Source organism: Perna viridis, chromosome 4, assembly GCF_037379345.1.
Source record: "Perna viridis isolate PV_CMFRI_1.1 ecotype Kerala chromosome 4, ASM3737934v1, whole genome shotgun sequence".
In the NCBI taxonomy this organism is placed as follows: domain Eukaryota; kingdom Metazoa; phylum Mollusca; class Bivalvia; order Mytilida; family Mytilidae; genus Perna; species Perna viridis.
In genome coordinates this window covers 16,366,413-16,389,749 of record NC_142448.1, presented here as the reverse complement: position 1 = coordinate 16,389,749, position 23,337 = coordinate 16,366,413, and the positions used below count along the sequence as shown (strand labels likewise).

At 33.5% G+C, this 23,337-nt stretch overlaps 2 long non-coding RNA genes across 4 annotated transcripts; both read left to right on the top strand.

Moving 5' to 3' along the window:
* The first annotated feature begins 722 nt into the window (after nt 1–722).
* Nucleotides 723–5,438, top strand: LOC148619078 (uncharacterized). Its single transcript, XR_015921301.1, has 3 exons — nt 723–792; nt 2,944–3,200; nt 3,546–5,438. It is a non-coding gene; the product is annotated as an uncharacterized LOC148619078 (long non-coding RNA).
* Nucleotides 5,439–17,084: 11,646 nt separating this feature from the next.
* Nucleotides 17,085–20,210, top strand: LOC148619077 (uncharacterized). 3 transcript variants are annotated; one of them, XR_015921529.1, is made up of 3 exons: nt 17,085–17,212; nt 19,534–19,602; nt 20,020–20,210. It is a non-coding gene; the product is annotated as an uncharacterized LOC148619077 (long non-coding RNA). The 3 variants fall into 3 exon arrangements; XR_015921530.1 differs by lacking the exon at nt 17,085–17,212 and adding an exon at nt 18,932–18,957; XR_015921531.1 differs by lacking the exon at nt 17,085–17,212 and adding an exon at nt 19,037–19,061.
* Nucleotides 20,211–23,337: the final 3,127 nt, after the last annotated feature.

Below are 23,337 nucleotides of genomic sequence, written 5' to 3'. Positions count from 1 at the left end.
ATTCAAAACTTCGTTTTCAAAATATCCTTTAACCGGGGAAAATATTTGGAGATAATCACACAGGAAAAGTTTAAGAGATCTAGAAACTATAAATAATCAATTATCTAAGGTATATGCTACCTTAACGATGACCGAGTTTGAATGATTATTCAATTGAAACGAATGCATATGTTGTAAATTCGATATTTCAAAGACTGGATAACAATATATAAAGAACGTTATCAAACACATCCTATATTATTGTTAACGTAATAAATACTATGAATTGTATATCATTTTTGTGTTTTTCCATATAAACATTTAAGGACCTCTCCGTATAAGAATCTGGTAAAATTGAATTATGTGTGGCACATGAAGGAAAAACGCAGAGATTTCATCACATTAACCAATAAATTACAACTGATTACCATATGAAAAAACCATAACCACCAAAGTGTTTGTAAAATTCGCCTTTTTAAGATATTGATAGGTCGAATTTAGTTGAAATGCACTATAGAACAATGACGGAAACATTTTCCCGCACTGTTTTCCATGTATAAACAGTAAAAAAATATCCACATCACAGATGCTTCAGGATAGACTTTAGTAGCGTTTTGGTTGTTTTCTGAATGTATTGAATATATTTTAAGCAAAGTTACTAAATTGGGGGAAATAATGTGCCACCCATTTCCTGATTCTTACACAGAATGGTACTTAAAAGAATGAAATAAAATTGTGGTATTCAGTCGTCGTCATTACATGGGTAATTTCATACACAAATTACAAGTGGATTTGTCCAACGTAACCTATTAGGTAAGCTGTCATATATAATATGAATGTGATATTTAATACTAGATGTGTTTTTGTTACTAAAGACATATCTTTTGCCATAATCGAAGATTTTTATGAATATCTACCTTGCGATTTACCATAACTGTTTCTTTTCTATTTCAATCATTGTGCCCGTTGAATATCATTATTTTTAATTCACTTGTTTTCATGATGTACAATAAACTTACAAAAATGTCAGCTTCGGAAAGTTCCACGCCTTATCAAACTTATCAAAGATTGTTCCACTGCAAATGTCTACAAGTAGTTTAATACATTTACCAAAATAATTTTTCATCTGTTTAAATAACGAAAATGTTACTGTAAAAGTACTTTGATTTGTGGATACCAATTTTCGTGGATTAGGGAAGAAACAAACGTTTGTGGATTTTTTAATTCATGGTTTGATTTTTTTTTTGTATAAAGATCAATGGAAATCTCCTTATCATTGGGAACCAAGTTTCCTGGTTTTTCCTACCCACGAAAACCACGAAAATTGGTACCACACGAAGAATAGTACTTTCAGAGTATTCTTTACTATTTCAGACCAATTTTAATTCTATCTTCCACTTTATATCTAATGGTAATAATCTTTACATATCACGGAAGCTCAATACTATATAGATTATATTCACGTCTTTTTGTTTCGGGAATGTTTTCAGCTTGCTTTATGGTATGGTTTTTGGCCATCATTGAAGACGTTTGTGTGACCAATAGACGTTTAACGGTTTGTTGCTCATTTGCATCTCCTAATTTTATACCTATATCTTTAAACATTGCTATAAGTACATCATAGTTGATCTGTGGAATACACGAACATTCGTTATATCTACAGACCAGACACAAATATTAAAACACAAAGAAATTGTTACCGTTGATTAATACTGAATTTACACCTAAAATATTTTTTGTCGTTGATACGTCAGAAATATGATAGTTTTGCTGGCGCCAATCGAACATGGTAATCGATCATATCACAATTGAATAAGGCATAATATATATTGTAAGAAAAGAAGAAAAATAAAATTAACCTTGGTTTTTTATACTTTATTGCCAATCGACATATTTATTTCTGCTCTAGTTATAAATACAGCCAAGACAACAACATTCTTCACCACTATTATATCTGCATTGACTCCCAAATTGTGAGCAGTTGTTGGAAGAACAAGCTGTTCCCCACCCGCCTGTGGGTTTGAATATTCCATAAAGGTTGTGTTTTTTTTTTTGCAAAAAAAATAGGGAAATATTAATTCTACATAGATTGTAGCGCAATGTCAAAATGTTCAATTATTGCTTACTAAGTGTAGAAATTGTTATATTGAAACATGATATAAACACATGGAACCCATATTTACACAGAATTAGCTTTGGATTACCATTAACGGCTTTTATTTTGTTCTAATTTCCACAGCAGCAGTTAACGTAAACTTACCAGAAATGGCTAACAACAGAACATAAACTGACAATAGGGCGCACTTCATTTCGCTTCAAATAGGAACTTTTCCTGCAGAAATAGCAAAACATTTAAATGAAGCAATATGTTACATCAGTACTTTTTTGGATAATGTTTATGGGTATACAACATAATAGGGGCTTTTAGAAAATCGTGTCGGTTAGTAATAATGGTCACTATGATATTGCTTTTTCAAAAAACAAACAAACAAACAAACAAAACAAAACAAACAAAAAAGAAAAAGAAAAACTACAACCTTTAAATGACAACATGACTGTGTTTGAAAGGCGATAGTATCGAAAATACGATCATGATTGTGTGCAACGGCTTAATTCTTGTCTACTTTCCTTTCTCATGTGGCAGCGTCCCTTCAGCACCTTCGTATGGAGTGTTCATATCACAACTCATACATTATGCCACAGCTTGTTGAAACAATGCAGACTTTTTGTATCGCGCTTAAAATCTAAAACTTCCGCTTCTGGAACAGGGTTCTGTTGCTACAAGATTAAATTCATCACATCATGACCTGGTGGATCGTTACGGTGTATCCATCTGTCATGAAAACGGATATATCCAACGTTTCATAGTTTTCCTTTCCACTTCATCTACCCCGCACTTGACAGATATTGCATACATATTGTATTTATGTTTCTATAATTTTACAAGCTTGATATGCTTTACAGATATGTCTAAGCTTTTGATGTGCATCGAATCTCAAACAGTTAGTATCACCTGCTCCTTTAGTTTTGTTAGAAGTGTATTTTTCGAATGGATACATACTCGAAATGGAAGGTATATCCGGACAATAAGAACATTGTCAAACGTCCTTTCAATACCATTCTGTAACCTGGAAGATACTGGTGATTATACATGCGTCAGATCGGCTGTCTGTTCGTCTGTAACCATACATAAATACAACTACCACGTAACAAGTTAAAAGGTAAAAAATATTACAAAAGAAAATATAATACATTCATATAAAATCCAATATTATTTTAGGCTATACATATAAAGGACGAAACTAAATTGTCGTATTAAAAGACAAAAGAGTGCCTCCGCAATTGCGCGATAATCTACTTCCGTCAGAATATTTTGTAGCCATTTATTTTTTGGTCTTACATTCTACATATAAAGGACGTCGCTGAAGCTCCATCCATATAAAGATAACTCATTATGTATGTGATTAATATAAGCAGAAGTCAACAATGTTAATATTTGGTCAAAACTGCAATAAAAGCATAAACACAACTTAGCTGCTATTTAAGGTTTTCTTACTGAATTTCAGGGAAGCCAGTAGTTATAGGGCGACTTTCACATAAAAGAGACAGTGGTTTTGTAATGTCAATTCAGATCTATTATGTTATTTGTGTACAGATTGAGTGGTTTCTTGACAATAACAAGTTAGAGAATGATGGGAACTACAACATTATTAAATCAGCAGTAAATGTAGTAACAATAACTCAGTATAAAAATGAAATACAAGTTGATAGTTGGTTAAAAACCTGATTATATATAACTATAATTCTCTTTCTACAAAAGAATATATATGTAAAATTTCAAATGCTCTAGGATCAACTGAAGAGGTTGTATTGTCTCGTCCAGGTAAGTTGCTTCCCACTTTGATTTACAATAGATTTTTTTAATTTTCGTTTGTGTTTTATATGTTTTAAGTATCAGACGTTAACAAAATCAGACATGAGGTGATTCATGCATGTCAAAAACCACCAAGTTCAATTTTATTTCTTGTTTAGAAACAGTTACTGATCACAGCACAAGTCTCAGTTTTTCATTTGGCTGTTGCGCTTTTGAGATAAACAAATCATATAGATTGTACGTGAAATTGCCACTTTCCAAGAGTTATCGTTCTTGATTTGGTTCAATTTTGTTGATTTAGGTGGGAGATAAATGTATGATTTTCTAAAAAAAGTGCAGATTCGAATGCAGAAATAATTATTGTTATGTGGAAGTATATCATAAATAGACTGAAAAAGCATTGTTTGTTTGGTGGGTTTTTATACCATGAATCACTTAACCATTGGTAGTGTCTGAATTTTATGTGGACTGGTACTTAATACTCAACATTATCTTATTTTGCATTCGAAATCAGTTCAAGTATCAGAAAGAATACAACTATATATTTGAGATACGGTTAGAAATATCAATGTGTACTTGAGCACTCCGTGTTTGCTTCGTAGTACCTAATTTTACTTGGTATCCAATACGACATTTGTCGCCAGAAAATAAATGACAAGAAAAAAAGCAAAACGACATTTTAAAGTTGGACTTAGGCCTGGTCCAAAATTCAATTTTCAATTTATTTTCAACATGATATTTAGTATAACTACCACTACTTTGTAAAGATGTTCGAGTTGTGGTTATATCGATAATCAAAATAATGTAATCCAGGGACACAGATCAGACATGGAAAACAGACAAACACAACACACAACATAAATTAACTTAAATCATACATACAAAGTAACAAAAGCGTGAATAAGCAACTCGGACCAGGTGCAACGGTAGGGTAAGCGTACTCTGCTTTTCTAGAAACACCCCTCGAGTTGATCATACAAAAGTCAAGTCCGTGGTAGACAGAAACTATGACGCGTTGAGCAAATCAATTTCATGGTGCAGATACACCGTAACGATCCACGAGTTCATGATGACAACCATAAAACTTTTGTAGTGATGACTTCAATCTTCTAGCAACATAACCCTGCACCGGAAGCCTATTTGTTAGAATTCTAGCGCGATACAAAAAGTCTGCGTAGTCTCTGCAAGCTCTGGCATAATGTATGAGTTGTGTTATCAACACTCCATACGCAGGTGCTGAACGGATGTTGCCACAGATAAAAGGGAAGTTGACAATTCTGAATGAAAGCCATCACGTTTGTCGTAAAGTTGGGTCAATAGTTTCCCTTAGAGTGATATAAAACGCACAAGTCTGAAATAGTCCCTAGCCAAGTTGTTCAAGAAAACGTTCGTATGCCATTTTTGTAATTGTGAATGTGTGTATTGTCATTTTTTTTTTTTTTTGCTTTGAATGTGTGTATGCCACTTGTATTAACTGTGAAACATTCCTAAGGCTTGTTTTGTTATTTGTAGTATCAAAATAGCTAATAAAGCATGGCTATCACTTATGATCTTGACTTATATGTATGTGTAAACAGATGCTGATAAAAATGCGTCACTACTATTATATCATTCGTCAAATTGATATACATGTAGCTAAGTCATACAAATGTACTTAAATTTACAGGAAACGATAAAAAGATACCTGTAAACTACAAACACAAAATACAAAAAGGAAAAAAAATCATTTTCAGCAGAGAAGGATTTTGTCCATACACAGATATAGATAAAAATGTAACACGTTTAACTAAACAAAAAGATACACCTTTTACTTGAAACTATATATTAAAATTAAAATATTTCAGATAAAAATTCGAACGGTTTGCACACTACATTATATATAGCAAATCTTTCCTGTATTTTTAGAGTTAAAATCCAAAATAAATTATAAAATATACAAAAAAGATTTTTAATTGTTACATTAATACTGAATTGTGATGGTACACTTCTTAAAACGATATAAGTACACAAAGGTTATTTAAACAAAACCGAGGTTTGCTCCTTGCATCATTTTGATATTATATTGTACATGTGATAATATTCTTCTTTTAGAAAATTTGAGTTTTACTATTGCATATGTGTTTTACATTTATTTTTAAATGTAACCACAACCACCCTGCTGTAATTTTTATGCTGACTGTCCCTTTTTCATTCATATCTGTACTTCCCTAGATTTGACTTAATGAATAATGTTACAAGTTATTAATTTAAAAATACTACATTACAATGTTTGTTTGTTTATTGGGGTTTAACGTCCGAGCAGCAATATTTCAGTTATATCCAGACAATGAACATGAAATTGATGATAAAATGAACATGAAATAATTATGAAATGAAAAAGGAATGGGACACAAGGACAATGGGGTCGACAAATTTTGATTGCCACTGAAAATAGGGAAAAGTGGGTATGGTCGGGCAATTTAGCGGAGCGCAAAGGTTCCTACTCCTATCGAATTCCACAGCAGGGTTCTTTAACGTGCAAGGAACGTGGCATCTTTCCCAACACGGTGCACCACTATGGTTTGCGGTCAGGTTTTCCGTATTATAGCCTGACAACCCCAGCATGTAACACGCCAGGGGTACCCCATTCCACCACCTGGGGCACACATCACAGTTGCTCTGTGGGCAGAGCTCCCTAGCCATCGGCTAGGGTTCTGAGCACTATTTAGTCGCCTTTTACGACAAGCTTAGCGCTGCTGCAGGCATATTCTTTAACACCCGGACCTGCACGGGGAACCACATTACAAGAAAATGATTATAATAATTAAACTTTCGTGCATATCAAAAATACAGTTTACAGGGGAAAAAAAGTAATGCGGAACACATAACTCTATTTGTCGTCATCTCATATATCATGCCGGAGTTAGCCATCCAAAGATACATGTACGTGTGTGTTGTTGATATTTGCACCTTACCTCGGGGCATATTATTGGATATTTCATATTATGCTTTTTTTTATTTATTTACTGAAAAAGTTACAATTGGTTATATTGTTAGATCGAGTTGAAACCATTTCTTCAAAAAAGACCTAAATATCGTCATCCAGCCAATATGAGTTGGAATAAATATCGTATCATCGGAATCACTCCACTAGAAAGCATTAGATTCTTTCTTATGAAAATAGTTGATATCCGATTTAAACATTTTGAGGAACACTTAACTTCTAATAAACAACTTCAAACGTATTTCCGAATAAAACACAAATTGAAAGAATTCAGAAAAGAATTTGTTTTTGTTCCTGCTAATAAAGCTGCAAATAACATTTTTCTTACTTGACGTAATTCTGTGTTGAAATTCTACAAAGAGGAATTCACCAACATTCAAACTGACTAAATTTTCATAAAGTGAAATTGTGAATATACAAAAGGTCGTCGCTACCTCTTTTCAAGCTGAGCCTAATATCATTGAATTTGATACTATTTACGAATCACAGTTAATGTCTCGAATAAAAAAGACCGTTTAAAACAACATTAAGTGTGAATAATTGCCTCATATTTTTTTTCACAATGTCCCAGATTTTAAAGTTGGGGTGGGTTTGTTCTTATGCCGCCACTGAACTTTATACCCGCCGAATTTATCGTGCCTGTCCCAAGTCAAGAATTTCTGACATCTGTATGTCTTGTTCGTTTTTACCTTTATTTTATTCTTATTATACTTCAGTATATAAGAACAATTCGTTCGCTCTACCTGTGTATAGTGATGTGTTGGAGCCGACTGCAGCCTGCCCTGTTGTGTGAAGGATCCTTGTCGTTCATTGAAGACCAATGGGCTGACATTTTCATCCCGGTTGGGTTATTCTCTCTTTGACATACCTATTCGCTTTGTATATTTGTTTTCGTTTTGTTTTGTTTTGTTTTGTTTTGTTTTGTTTTTTTGTTTTTGTTTTTGTTTTTTTGTTTTTTTTTTGTTTGCTTGTATGTTTTTGTTTGTTTGTTTTTTGATAATTTTGTTTGCATGTTTTCGAAGCATTAGTTAAGATTTATGTCTGCTTATTATTGTTGTTTAATCTATTGTCAGTGACAGAGGTTTATCGAGGAGTAAAAACTTATAAAGTCCATTCCTGTAAATATCACATGCATTTCTACGATGGCATATACCTATCACCAACACGAAGACATTTTTAAAAAAAAGTTGACCTCCCTTCAATTGAGAGCTTTTATATGACCCTAGAATTTGTTTTGAATTAGAAAAAAAAGAAAGCTGTGCTAACGCATAACAACAAGAAACAATCAGTCGCACATATTATTGAAAAAAAGATATTTGTCATATTATTCCAAATCTCCACCTGCTGTAGATGTAATCACTGAAGTATTTATAAAATAAGCAACTGAAATAAGTCCTTTTTTTCATTCGTATTTAGATGAAAATGCATTATGCACACAATGACGCCGAGCGTATAATTATTTCGTACTTTATTTTGTAATCGCTTGGACCATTATAAAAACAAGTAAAAAATATTTTAATCGTCTTATTCACATAATACACGGCATTGACATAATTGAAATGATTTCTTTTTTTAACATTCTTAACATATTATGTAAAACCTACGTATAAGTGCATACCAAAAGTTCCCAATTAAGTACTGAATCCATGTACTGCCTGTTGAATTTGAATTGGTTCTTACCATTCGTGTTTTCAAAAGAATGTGACACCCTCAACATGATCTTTTTTTTAACTGAGGTACAACCTTGAATACATATTTAAATCAATATACTTGGCTTTCTAGAAAGGACAGTTAATGAAATACATGCACATTGTTGGAAAATGCAAAACATATTTTTTTTTAAATCTGTCGAGGATGAGGGTCCATAAGGCATTGCTCTGCCTACTGAAATAACTGGTAAAAAAACAATTATCATACATTCGGAAGAAAACTAAATAATAATGCAATTCCTATTGTAAATTTTCAATTTTATGCTTTAAGTTCGTAATTTAACAAGTAACGATTGAGAAACGAATGCACAAACCGCCTGGAAGGCAATTCTGTAAATAAAATAGCATTTTTCAACTCTGTTGCCACTTACTTTATAGTGAGATCCAGCGTTAACCAAAAAAAAAAAGATTTAAACTGAAAGTGTGCATTTATTCATTCGTTCTACATGAAAAAGGATTTTTTGGCTAACCCTGGCGTCTATGTGCATTTAACAAAATAAACCTTTAAAAAATCACGCTTAAAATCGCTTCAAAAATGGCTAAGTCCAACTTTTCCTGTACATGTATCATGTGATCTAGCTCACTGGCCATCGTATAATATAAACTAAGACCCTAAATACACTGTAGCAAGTAGAGTAGATGTATTAATAAAAGAGCTTCCATCTCAACGTTATGCTACATAATGAAATAAAGTCTGAATTAATCTTTGATCACATGTCGATTTTGATATAGCCATTGCTATGGACATGCATTTACTTCGAACCGCGTCATTGTCCTTTAAGTGGGATTCTATGGATTTGAATGTAATAATTTTCAATATTCGTTTGCGCTAATATCCGTATAAATCTCCTTGATAAAAGATTAGTCTACATTATGATCGATATTACTTTTATAAAGCTCTTCACTCGCTCCTACTTTTATTTTGAAAGTAGGAAATTAAAAGCCATTTGCTTTGTTTGCCTGTAAAAAAAATCTAGCCTTAGGATATTTATCTATTCAAATGATTAAGCACCGTACTATACAAGAAAGTTCTTTCAAGACTGCCTTCTCTACCCGGGAAAAATCTTTAATACATATACATTTACAATGTGCACATATCAAACATGTCCCTACATGTATTCATATTGCAAATTTAATGTATGCAAAATATTTGTTCAATTTTACGCATTTTGTGTGTATAAAATTCTTCTGCTTAAGATTCCTGTCTATAAAGTAAAATTTCTAACATTTCTTTCGTATTTAGTGTACACTTAAACAATACGCCAAAAAAACATGTAGACACTTGATTAAAATACCTGTATTCATATTAACTGTGGCGGATCCAGGGGGTCACAGGCCCCTGCCCCACCCCCTTAGAAAATAAATGTTGAAAAATTGTGTGACCCTCACCGATGATCCTGTCAAGGAATTTGTTTTTGCTCCCCCAATTTACCTTAAACTCTGGATCCGCCACTGATCAAAACTGGATTTGATTGGGTGCCACAATGCTTTATAGGTTGTCAAGTTCTATAAGCATGGCATGATTGTGTATCATTTGAAGTACAGTGCTATGAATATCCACGTGACATTTATTGAAATTATTTTTCGAACCTGAATTTTAAGATATGCCAGGCTTTCATGCATTTTAGCGGAGATACGATTTCCATTTATGTTTTCGGAAACTCTACAAAAGGAGACCCCTTGCTATTTTGATCCAAAATTGAAGTTTGTCACTTCTGGGCTTCTTAACTTCTCTTTTCATCCCCACCATAACGACTGATAAATAGCGAAAATTTCGAAAGTTGCAGGTTATAAGCTCCCACCGGAAGACCGACCAGACCGTTGGCGATTACGCAATTTATGATGAAATGTCGGGAGGCTCCAGCCGAAAGCAGCAGAAAGCGGGAGAGATAATACCTACATGGATGCATTTATTTCAAACTTTCCGGAATTAATGTAGTACAATTCGTAATCATAAATTCTAATGAAAAAGTTCCACTTCTACTTTTCTCATGTATATATTTTAAAAATTCGCAAATGTTGTAGGAATTGTTAATTTAACTAAAAGCAATGTAAGTTTTTTAACAATGATTAATTTTGTACATGTACGTGCTTATTATGTTTCAGCTATTGTACTTAGAAAACATTTAACACATCTGAGGATTTGTCTGTCTGTCTGTCTGTAGTTAAGCATGAAAAATATTAGTGAGTTTTAACTAGTTCTTAAGATATAAATAGTCACTCATGCAGTGTTACCATGTAATTGACGAGAAAACGGTAACATATTATTTTTATATCTCATCTGCCTCATCTCTGTTGATTATATTTTCAGCCGAACATACTTGGAGGCGCGACGATCACCGAATTTCATACAAGTTTGATTCAAATAAAACGCTATTTTACGGAACGGGAGACAAAAATGATTTATTGCCTAAAGTTTTATAAAATGTAGAAGTAAAGGTACGAATGCCTTTACAGGGCTAAGTGCGCGACTGCAACAATTCGAAACTACCCAACGAATTATTACACGGGTACTGAAGATACATTTATATATATATGCCTCCTTAATTTGAAGCTTCGATGCTTAATTCATGCGCAGATTTAAGCGCTAACATTTTTCTGGCCGATTCTAGAATGCATAGCCATAAAATATTACCATTATATGTATGATATGGTAAATTATTATGTTATCGGAAGTCCTTTCATCTTACATATTAACTTAGAAAAAACGCACACACACACAACAGACTAACAATTAACTGACGAGAAAATTAATCCATCATACGTGTATGCCTCTATGACGAAGTTTTTCCACTCTATACGTCTAGCTGACAGCGTAAAACATAACACTAAGGTGTAATTGTTTTTAACTTTATTCAACATACACTCATTTAATATGACTTAAACTTTGTTTATTTCATTTATAAATGAAAATAAATTTTCTCCTTTGATTTTTATAAAATCAAAGATGAAACAATTTTTTTTTAATTTTAAAAATGGAACAATTTTGAGTTTATTTAATTGTATTTCTTATAGTAGGTGCAACAGCGTCTTATGTACCCTCATCCCTTGGTTATTGATTTAAAGTATGGATCTTTCATACTTTGTTATGAACCTTAAACCTCTTAGAAAAGTTTGCCGTATACATTCAGTGCAGCTGCAGCACGTAATAAAACAACAGAGAATGTAATAAATTCATTCAAAACTCTTTCGTGTTTCACAAAACTTCAATAGGAATTATCACTAGCAAGCGATACCAGTTTAAGAGCCTTAATAGTTTCATTTCTGAAGGTACCTAATGCTTTAAGCTATCAGGAATGATTCAGGTCCTCGCTGGATTGGGTTCTCTTCCTCTTGCCCGCACCAAACGGCTGTTTTTCAAGAAAGCAAAATTTCGCACAAACTTAAGAATTAAAATCATGAACTAATGAGCAGAAAAATGGTACACTTTTTATTGTCTTTTTTTTTAGTTGTTATGTTACCATGGTTACAGATTTTCATGACAAAATTGAAAAACAAACTCCACCTTTTTTTTGGTTCTTCATAATGTAAGATTATAAAAAATATATATATAATTTTTACAGGAAAAAATTGTTGAGTTCTCTTGTTTCTCAATATAATTCTTTATACAAATTGTCAAAAAATTTACAAAAGTTTTCTGCAGTGACCTATCTGTATAGTGGAACCTTATTGCAGATGTCATGCACCATATATTTAGAACATGATATCATTTTTACCATAGAAACTAATGCTTTTTAGGTATGTTATAGTAAAATGTGTAATAAATGATAACGTGTTTTAATATGCTGCTTTAATCAGTTTGAAGAAGTCCTTAGCAACAAAATATGCTGATTTTTTATTATGTAAGATGCGATATCATGAAAGTTCATTTCGTGTGAACTGTTAATCCAGCTGCACATGTAGTGTCCAATTTCAAAAATCACCAATTTATTTTCACTTTATACGTTAGTCAACCGAACAACCATTTAATGCACATTTAAGAAATATTAAGCTGCAAAGAAATCCAGAATAAGTCTTTTAGTATACTTATGACAAATTTCAGGATCTGATCGCCGAGTTGCTCATAACAAATCAAGTCCGGGGTAGACAAACGAGGAAAGGAAAACTATGACCCGTTGAATAAATCAGTTTTCATGGTGCTGATGGATACACCATAACGATCCACGATTTCACGATGACAACCATAAAACTTCTGTAGTGATTACTTCAATCTTGTAGCAACATAACCCTTTCCAGAACCTATTTGTTAGAGTTCTAGCGCGATACAAAAAGTCTGCGTCGTTTCGGCAAGCTCTGGCATAACGTATGAGTTGTGATATGAACACTCCATACGCAGAAGCCGAAGGGATGTTGCCACAGAAGAAAGGAAAGTTGACAATTCTGAATGAAAAGTCATCACGTTTGTCGTAAAGTTTGGTCAGTAGTTTTCCTTTACCATCGATTTGTAAGTGTAGGTCAAGATATGAGGCTGACTTCACAGTGTCTGTAGTATCCTTTATCTCAAGTTCTTTTGGGTAGATGCGATGTATCAAATCCCCGAAAATAGGATTGTTTAAAGATAATACGTCATCTATATAGCGGAAACTGAGATTGAAGGATCTAGATCAGATCAGCTATAAAGTCAGCCTCATAAGAGTGAAGGAATAGGTCAGCAAGAAATGGAGCACAATTCGTTCCCATTGGAATGCCGACCATTTGTAGAAAAACACTTCCACCACACTGGACAAATATGTTGTCGATTAAACATTCCAGCATTTTGTAAACATCTTCCTCTGTATATTTGGAAGATGATTTGGAATTATTTTTTACAAAGTATGAGGAATCTCTACCAAGAAATATATATTTGTATTTAGGTGTACCATCTTTTTTCATCAACGATGTCGGGATTTTAAATGAGTGTGGGGAATAGAAGTATACAGTGTTGAAAAAATCATAGGTTTTAATGTATTATATTCAGATAATAGTCTTGAACTGGTTGTCTCCAAACGATATGTCGAATTCTTCAGGATCCACATTTGAATTAATACCACTACGCACTGAACTACAGAAAATTATATGCCGACATTTTATATGCTAGCAAAGCTGGATGGCAAATATATGGAAGATAGCAAAGGTGGTATAGCTGATGCTGTTTGGATAAATATGTCTTGTAATCTGACCTACTGTACGAATAATTAATTTCTCACTTGCCATAAGACCAATGCAAAACAATTAAACCTTTTTTAATGTCGAAACAGTTCAAGAATAAATATATCTCAATTGTAAAAATCAATTTGTGCGAACAGTCGTTTGGTTTTTCCCTATCGTTCAAACATGACTTTTGTCGTATCGTTAATCATCTCAGTGATTTACAAATAAAAAACATATGGCGCTCGTCAAACCGATTTTCTGTGTTTTAGTTATGTAGTGTTTCAGTGTTTTATTGCTTGTATCACCATCACTCGATGTCTGTCGTCGTCGACGTCGTCATTTCTTTTTTCAAAAACTCTTCTGAGAATTTACAGGACAAAATAAAACGTCAGTTTATAATGATTGTTTTAAGGATATCCTGCACTGCACACGATTCTATCCGAGAGAAAACAAAAATAAGACATGGTTCAGACAGCAGCGTTTTGCTTATATCGTAAAATCTGTAAAGGTTAGCCAATTTATTAAAAGTATTTTGCGAGATGAGATCTATCTGAGGTCAACATTTCGTGTAAAAACGTTGACCCTTGTTGCAGTTTCTGACCTTTTTAGCCCACTTTGATCAAAGGGCAATGTAAACTAGTGACATCTATCATTGTTGTCGTCGTTAACAATATGTCAAACCTCTTCTCCTCTGACATTACTAGATCAATTAAAACCAAGCGCGGTATGAATGATTCTTAGTGTATTTTGCAGAGAACTGTTGTGGGGAATTTTGATCCGTCGAAAATTATTGCGGTTCTTACTAAAATTAGAACTTAAAGATCAAACAAAAGGATTTCTTATATCACTTTCAGCCAAATTCTTTCTTGGGTTAAAATTGATCAGCATTTACTGATCTATCTATGGTCAATTTGTCGTGTAAAAATGCTTAGCCATGTTGGGGTTTTCACCCTTTTTCGACTTTCTTTTAAATAATTTTCAATAACAATTGAAAAATAATATTTTCTAATAATACTTTTAAAAAACCTCTCCCCTGACGTTAATTAACCAATATGAACTAAATTTGGAAATTAATGTTCCTAAGAATATTCTGCATATAACTGATGTATGCATTTTTGATTCTTCAAAAAATATGACCACCGTTACTAAAAGCAGAACTTAGGAGTCATTTTTGGAGTTTTTTTGGGTTTTTGTTGTTGTTGTTGTTGTTTTATTTTTTTGCAAATATCTCCAAAACCGTTCCGTTTAGGAACAATTTGCCGGAGTAAACGTGTTTAGCATGATGAGAACTTTCTGTGATCAAATTTCATACGGACCTATAAAGTCATGTTGAAGTCATTCTCCTTCTACGAGGTGTTTTGGCTATTTTTAATGTTATTTCGTTCAAACATAACTCAGAGACTATGGTTCTTCAGGAGTGAAGGAATATTAATAAAAAAACATGGCCGCTTTCACAAAAAGAACAGAATGTTGCTAAGCAAACCATATGAGCGATTCAGGCTCTTTAGAGACTCCAGTTGGGTGTTTTTAATACCATTTTTGATGTTTTTACTTTTCCAAAAATCTTCTCTGACACTACAAGACATATTCCAGTGATAGTTGACATGAAAGCAAAATGAACAATTCAGGTTCGTTAGAGCCTCAAGTTGTTGTTGGTTTTGTTGTATTGTTTATATTGTTAGCATTTAAGTAACTAAATTTGAAAGAAAAAAAAATAATAAGATTTTTTACTTTGTATGTATTATTTAAGTTACTTTATGGTCCTTGCGTTTGTCTGTTTTCCATGTCTGGTCCATTATTTTGATTGTGCACTAAAATCTTTGTTTCTTTGATTACTCTTTTATTCAGGTGTGCTTTATTTTGGTTTTTTTTATTGTTTTTGTTTTTGGTAAGTCTGTGTCCCTAGTAATTGATAACTGATTCCCCTTTCTAATCGTTATTTCGGAATTTGTACCTTCATTCAGGGTGTGCCTTTCTAATATCATTAGCCCCGTGCAGGTCCGGGTGTTAAAAGAATAGGCCTGCAGCAGCGCTAAGCTTGTCGTAAAAGGCGACTAAATAGTGCTCAGAAACCTAGCCAAGGGCTAGGCGCTCTGCCCACAGAGCAACTGGGATGTGTGCCCCAGGTGGTGGAATGGGGTACCCCTGACGTTTTACATGCTGGGGTTGTCAGGCTATAATACGGAAAACCTGACCGCAAACCATAGTGGTGCACCGTGTTGGGAAAGATGCCACGTTCCTCGCACGTTAAAGAACCCTGCTGTGGTATTCGATAGGAGTAGGAACCTTTGTGCTCCGCCACAGGAGGCTAAATTGCCCGACCTTACCCATCCCCCCTTTTTCCAGTGGCAATCAAAATTTGTCGACCCTATTATCCTTGTGACCCATCTTTTTTTTTTTCATTCCATGTTCATGTTATCATCCATTTCATGTTCATTGTCTGAATATAGCTGAAATATTGCTGCTCGGACGTTAAACCCCAACAGCAAACAAAAAACTGATATCATTACGTTTAAGGATTTTCTAATAGTGCTGCATGGTCCATTTGATCACAGAAATGAACAAAGTCTATAAAATATCAGAAATGTTATTCATAAAATTCTGTTAGAAAGACATATTGTTATTTAAAATCAGTACTCTCTTAGTTAAAATACCGATTTTTAGACTACAATATTTTCGGAAATTTAATTTATAACCTTTTATTAGTGTTTTTAATGTCATTTGAATTATACTTTTCCACATATGAAAGTCTGGATTTCCATTTCTAAAATAACGTTTACTTTGGGCCGAAATCTGGTCTAAATGACCTATTCCTTGAATACAAATAATATTGTTAAAAACAATTGAAATAACCTTTTATGTTCGCTGTAATCCAATGTCCGGTTACATTCTTCTTTTATGGCGTACTAATATATCCATGTATAATGAAAGTAGTAATACTGAATGTACAAACGAGAGGAAATCCTTTGAGAATATCATAGTCACTATATGAAGAATGAACAAAAGAAAACAAAAAATACAATTATTACAAACAAAACACGACTAGTAAGAAATCTACTAAAATCCCGGAAATACACATCGGAAGGTTTAACAGTTTTCTTGCAAGACATCAGTCATTCTAGTCAAGTCTGCTGAAATCATATCCAGAGCCTTGTACCTATGAACTAAATGCGATTGTTTTGTAAATGTTTATTAAGATAACTAATTAAAATTATCCTTACATGATCTTCAAAAATATAGAAAAATTTGAAGAGTATTTTAGACACACAACGATGAAAACAATCAATCGGCATACCTGAAATCTGATCATGTACAAATCATTGGGTACGAATATTGTATAATAAAACAACTAATTTAATGTGAATATATATCTTATGGTCTTAAATATCAATGATTTATTGTTCATGTACCAGTTATTAATGCAAATCCTGCTCGTACGTTCAGAATTTATTTCACTGAAAATCCTGTTTCTTTTAACCGATTGGTATAAATACACACCACTTTTCTTCATGTTATTCATTTTGACAGGTTTTCAAGGTAAGCACTTTATTATTATTTATTAATTCAATTCACATGTATATTAAAGGCTACTATCATACAAAATTCTAAGAAAAGGACACTAACATTATTAAAATATAAACTCATAAAAATGTCTCCTCAGGCTGATTTTCTCATAGAAAACTATACTTTTGATGTTTGATATAATAAACTGACAGAATAAATCATATGAACAAAGTATTAATCTGTTCTTTCACACTAGACCTAGATTTTTGTCATGAAATAAATAATAATTTTAGAAAAGATCCTATGTTTTGGTGTTCATTACGTCTTAACTAAATTATACTTTTTATACCGCGTTTTTTTTTTCGATTTTTTGCTATGCAAAAGTATAAATCTTTTTTCACTGAAGTGTCCTCGTTGTAACATAAAGTTGTTTTCTTTCGATGTAAACTCAACCTATGGTGATACAAGTGTTCACTGTATTATCGGTCTAAGATATAGCTTATATTTTTGTATTTATTTAATAAATATTAAAAGAATACCGAAAATGCAAATGACAACTCTCAGAACATCTCAAGTACAACACCCAAAGAGCAAAACAAACCATACGGCAGAACCAAAAACAAAATAACACAAAAATGTTTTGCACAACCACACTCAAATCCTGTATAAATCAGAAAATGTTTCGTTAGATGTAAAGCAATAAGGAATCGTGCGTCTTTTTTTATTTCTTTCTCTTGAAATGTAAGACCTTGTTTGCTTCTATACTTAGCAGACACGATTTGTGTTCCAATCAGTTTTAATCCCCTTCTTTTCGTTCAACGCGCAAACGTTACCCTACTTCATATAAACCTTAGATTATGTTGATTTAGTTTTATAAAATGCAAATTCTGAGTTTCGATCAAATCTGTAATATTTTGACGGAATGTGAGAACAGGAATTTTTGTGCAAAACACAACAGAAAACGGTGTCATGTCAGACTGCATTCTTGTCTTGTCAGAGATTACACTCTTGATTATTTACTTAGTCTGATTCAAAGTTTCATGTTTACCCAATATTCTTGTTTATGAAATGTTAAACTCTTTTATCAGCAGACATTCATTTCCGGAAAGTTTTTAACGCGATATGTATAGGCGTTGTATCAATGAAATGCTGGAACGAAACATTTTTGAGAAAAATAAAAACAAAACAAAAACAAAAAACAAGCCGATGCGTTTCTACAATAAGCCAATAAAAACTTTCTTAATAAATCCATTAAAAAAATAATTCGTGTTGTTATTATTCCAACAGTTATAAAACAATATATAAATATTAAGTAGTTTTCAGTGATCATGTAAGAAGAACAAACCGTCGTTTACGTTATACTGTCAGGTTGTAAATGCTGATACATGTCTTTTTATCTTATTGGACCATATCATTTTTTCCAAAATTAAGAATTTTGAACTCAACTAAATTGATTTTATCTTTGGATACAACATCTAATCACAATTTTACTTTCTGTTCGAAATATAGCACCGATTGTTTATCAGTAAACGTAATAACCGATACTACGTATTTATGTATGTTAATTTCATTTCATTTTGTTCAATATTTCTTAAATACTAATGTGGTGACGAAAATATAATTCCTTGAGACACGATAGGCATTTAGACTTAATCTGAAAATTTACAACCAGGTCATTCTCAAAAACAATATTTGCAGCAGTTTAAATTTGTTAAACGTGTAATATTTTTCCTTTCCTCTTTCGTCTACTCCAGACTTCAATTTTTATGAGCAACTCGGTGGGTATTTCTAGAAAAGCAGAGGACGCTTACCCTACAGGTGCACCTGGTCCATGCTCCCAGTTTTAGTGGAGTCCGAGTTGCTTATTTGCTTGTGTTACTTTGTATGTATGGTTTTAGTTACTTTATGTTCTTTGTTGTTTATGTCTATTTTCCATGTCTGGTATTTGATCCTGAATTACATTCTTTTGATTACCCCTATAACCTTGGTTCCCTTGATTACTCTTTAGATCACGAACTTTTATTCCATACAGTGGATATTTAATTGTGTGTTTTTTTTTAATTTGACATATGTTAAAGTATATGACATTTGACATTTAGAAATGAGCGTAGAATCTTTTAATGGTGTGCAGTAGTGATGGTGCCTAGAATGAAATATTTTACTTATATCCATGGAATAAGGTTTCTTCGTGCATATCGCTTAGGTAAAAAGGGACAAGTTAACACTGCATGATCATTTTCTTGTTAATTGTCTTTTTTTTTTTATCGAAATATGAATTATTTCATGGACAAGCATTCACTTTTCAAATTCTTAGATTTACTTATTTTCACAATGTTATTCTTCTTTTTTTGCAGAAAAAAACCATTCTGACAAAATGAAGTGCACAATATTTTCTATTTGGGCCCTTGTAATCACAATTTCAGGTTTGTACGAATGAAATAAAATATATTGACATATATATTGACATTATACCGAAAGGAAAAAAAAACATAAGTGAGAAGTACATAATAATCTACTTCAAAGTTTTTGACCGCGTGTATTCATATCTGAAGTGAAATCAAAATACTATTTCCTTCGCTATAAACTATGCACTTTTAGTCTCCAATGACATAAGATATACAACTATTTTTTTTTTAAATAAATCAAAAATGTAGATCTTTTGGACGAATATTATACATGTACCAATGAATGATTTTTGTTTACATTTGGTCAAAATTTGAAAGATCATACTGTTTGTCATTGATTATTTGATTGGATGAGTGTCGATACAGTTTATGCCTTTTTCAAAATAATTAGCAAGCTGTAGTTTGATTAAAACATCCACTTTTGTCGTTTTTCAGGCATGAATTTTGCAGATGCGCAATTTACCTGCTTTCCTACAATTGATTGCGGGTTCAACATAAACGGATGCCAATCATTTTGCAGAGACCGGTATTGCTCACCATATGGAAGTGAATGCAGGAACAATAATCTGTGCTGTTGCCTTTACTGTAGATTTGGCTGAATAAATATGTGGTTTAATGATAGACTATGGAGACCTCAAGTTTTCTCTTAATGGGATGATTATTGCCGCATTTAACTGGGCTTTTATCCCCTTCCATTAGTACTAACAATCTTGGGATACTTAAGTAGTAACTCTCCGATGTAAAATGATATTTATGAATACAGGAGTAATCAAGAGAACCAAGGTTATAGCGGTAATCAAAAGAATGTAATCCAGGGACAAAGACCAGACATGGAAAACAGACATACACAACAAAGAACATAAAGTAACTAAAATCATACATACAAAGTAACAAAAGTAAATGAGCAACTCGGACTCCACTAAAAACTGGGAGCATGGACCAGGTGCATTGGGTAGGGTAAGCGTCCTCTGCTTTTCTAGAAACACCCGCCGAGTTGCTCATAAAGTCAAGTCCGGGGTAGACAAACGAGGAAAGGAAAACTATGACCCATTGAATAAATCAGTTTCCATGGTGCTGATGGATACACCATAACGATCCACGAGTTCATGATGACGACCATAAAACTTCTGTAGTGATGACTTCAATCTTGTTGCAACATAACCCTTTTCCAGAAGCCTATTTGTTAGAGTTCAAAAAGTCTGCGTAGTTTCGGCAAGCTCTGAGATTGAAGGATCTAGCCAAGCGATATTCTTTCTTTCTGATCAGATCAGGTCTAAAATCAGCCTCATAAGAGTAAAAGAATATGTCAGCAAGTAAAGGTGCACAATTTGTCTCCATTGGAATGCCGACTGTTTGTTGAAAAACACGTCCACCACACTGTACCATCTTTTTTTGGAAAAAACAACGATGTATAATGTTTTTAAGTCGGGATTTTAACTGAGTATGGGGAATAGAAGTATACAGTGTTGAAAAATCATAGGTTTTAATGCTATTATATTCAGATGATAGTCTTGAACTGATTGTCTCCAAAAGATCTTTCGTAATCTTTTAGGACCCACATTGAATTAATACCACTACGGGAGTAACAAGTGTTGTGGTAGGACTGCAGACCCTCCTTGACAGTTGTGAGTATAGACGTTAAAAGTTTTGAAAGAGGTTTGGTGGTACAAAAAGAAAAGAATGCTTTTATAGAAATGTTTGATCACTATGATTATTTCAGCAATTTAAGATTCTTTCTGTGTTTCCATACAGAAACTGATCATCACAAAATTAATTATGTTTTGGTCATTCAAAGGCTGTAAAGTCAGCCAGTTAGAATAATGATATACAGTTGGTAACGTGTGAATTCGAGATATGATACAGATGTGACCTAAATATTTTTCTTCAATTAAATAGAAATGTTCTCGAAACACCACACTTGGAAATTAAAATGGGATATTTTTTACAAAACAAATTTATATACAACTGGTAACATGTAACATTAATCAACAGAACTAATATAAATAAGTGGCATAATTATTTTCAAAATCTCAATAATTTATTGATTATCTAAATAGTGAAATCAAGAGAATCTTTCTCCCACAATTACCTGTCAAAAACGTAATAAACGGACTGACTTTTTGCAATGTTTTTCATCAAATAAATGAGTGAAATCAATGGATTTAACTGAATATTTTTTTAACAATAAACAAATACTTTTTCAGCTACAAAAAAATTCCATTACACCTCTTGAAACGTGATCGAGTGGTCTAGGGTGCTGGACTTCGTGCAGGTGGTGTTGCCATAGATGTCACAGCGGTACGAATTCGAGTCCCGCGAAGGGAACGATCAAAGATTTGCATCGCAAATTTGACAGTTCTAACATCGTTGGGAATTTTTCAGACCTTTCTATACGTTAACATATGTTCCCTGTATCAATTTGATCCGATGGAGAAGTGTAGCGAATAGAGTCGTCACATTCTGAAACGTTTGTATAATATTGATTTGTTGTGACATGCATCATTAATTTGATCCTCTATCCTACATAATAACATCTAAATGAACTGTCCCGTACTACCATACATCGTGTACTAAGTTACAGTCTTAGATTAATCCTTCGAGAAGGAATGACCCGGCCAGCGAAAGCTATATATGTATATAGAAGGGTCTGAAAAATTCCCAACGATGTTAGAACTGTCAAATTTGCGAAGCAAATTTTTGTCGTTCCCTCCGCGGGACTCGAACTCGTACCGCTGTGACATCTATGGCAACACCGCCTGCACAAAGTCCAGCGCCCTAGACCACTCGGATAGCTAGGCTATATTTTACATATATCATCGTCTAAATAATAGTCAACAATCACTCTTACGGGGTGATGGATCGTTCAAATCGATGCGAAACATATCAATAAACTAAATAAACGTCTAAATATGTTTAACATCACCAAAAGATGGTAATATTTAAAATGAATATTTCGGATATCTAATATCCTTCTTCATGTGGAGATAAAAGATGTAAGACCTGTACCCAGATGCTGCACACCAAAACGTTTAAAAGCTACTGCACGGGAAAGGAATTTGCCATTTTTTGCGACGTGACTTGCTAAACCGAAAATACCATATACCTTCTCCAGTGTCGATGTGGTATGCAGTACGTTGGCGAAACAGAACAACCTTTCAACAGGCGTATGAATGGTCATAGCAGTGACTACAAATGCAAACCAGAGCTCCCTCTAAGTCGCCATCTCATATCCGCCGGACACACCAAGGAGGATCTCCATAACATTGTTGTTATGATCATAGAACATAATAAACACTGGTCAAAATGTAAAAGAGTATCTCGGGAAAGCTTTTGGATGAAGAAATTACAAACAACTTCTCCAGAAAAAAATAATTCATTTTTAGGTCTTGGTCTAAGGTTGGTACAGCACTACATGCTATACATCAAGCCCTGTGCAGGTCCGGGTGTTAAAAGAATAGGCCTGCAGCAGCACTAAGCTTGTCGTAAAAGGCGACTAAATAGTGCTCAAAACACTAGCCGGGGGCTAGGGCGTTCTGCCCACAGAGCAACTGGGATGTGTGCCTCAGGTGGCGCAATGGGGTACCCCTGGCGTGTTACATGCTGGAGTTGTCAGGCTATAATACGGAAAACCTGACCGCAAACCATAGTGGTGCATCGTGTTGGGAAAGATGCCACGTTCCTCGCACGTTGAAGAACCCTACTGTGGTATTCTCCCGGAGTAGGAACCATAGGGCTCCACCACAGGAGGCTAAA